This window comes from Balaenoptera physalus, assembly GCF_965194825.1.
Source record: "Balaenoptera physalus genome assembly, chromosome: 15".
NCBI classification, from domain to species: Eukaryota; Metazoa; Chordata; class Mammalia; order Artiodactyla; family Balaenopteridae; genus Balaenoptera; species Balaenoptera physalus.
In genome coordinates, this window is record NC_138894.1 from 73,117,719 (window position 1) to 73,118,890 (window position 1,172).

Below are 1,172 nucleotides of genomic sequence, written 5' to 3' on the forward strand. Positions count from 1 at the left end.
TTCTCAGCCTAAACTAGTTCCAGGGATGTGATCAGAACAACAGAAGAGCAGCCGAATGGTTGAGAGCTCACAGAAAGTGTTCCTGTCCTTTTCTCCTTTCAGCTTCACATCAAGAGGGGTGGAGAGGGCAGGCTTTACCATTCTTTACATTTTACAAATGAAGAAACATCTATTCATTCAGTCAGTCAGTCAGTCAGTCAGCAAACACTTATCAACCACCTCTTTTTTCATAATACAATGATGGGCACTGCAAATCCAGGAAAAAAAATACTCTTGCCTTCAATATCTCATAGCTGGACCAAGTCCTTCATTGTTTCCTGAAACGCAATGTCTTGGGGTCTTCTATTAAAAATTCAATCTAAATGCAGATAGATATCTAAATGGTAAAAACTTTCAAGATCCTTTCCAACTATTAATTTTGTAAAATCATTTCCCCTTTTATGAACAAGTCATGATCTGTACATAGAGATGTGGGTTTTCCTATTCATAATCAGTACCCACAAAAGCATCTGAAAACTGCTCAAGAATGCCTGATGTCATCACCTCTAAAAAATGCATTAGAGACCGGACTTTAGCAGAGAGAAGTGGCAAGCCAAATCTTTAAGTCTTTTTGAGACACAAATGTAACTGAAAATGTTGAATCTGTAAAAAAAAAAAAAAAAAAAAAAAAATCAATAAATCAATTAGAGATAAAATTCTGTTGCATTAAGATAAATTCTCAGTGATGGATTCAATTAACCACATTTTATTCTGTGAATTCCTCCTTGGAGCTTACCCCTGTGCCTAGTGCCACGCAGCAACAATCCACCTGGGTTAGGTAGTGCTTTAGAGCAGACGTCTCTGTAAAGGGTCAGGCTGTAAATATTTTTACTTGTTGGTCATATGATCTCTCCTCTAACTACTCAACTCTGCTTTTGTAATGTATATTGCAAAAGCAGCCATGGACAGTACATAAATGGGTAAGTGTGGCTGTGTTTCAATAAAGCTTTATTTACAAAAACCAATGGTCGGCCAGATTTGGCCCATGGACCATAGTTTGCCATCCCCTGCTTTAGAGTTTATTCAAGCCACTTCACATCGTTGTCTCTTTGAGTCCTGAGAGTAGGCACAGTATATGTCATCTCCTTTTTATAGGTAAAGCAACCAGCTCATGCATGGTAAGTGGTCTGCCC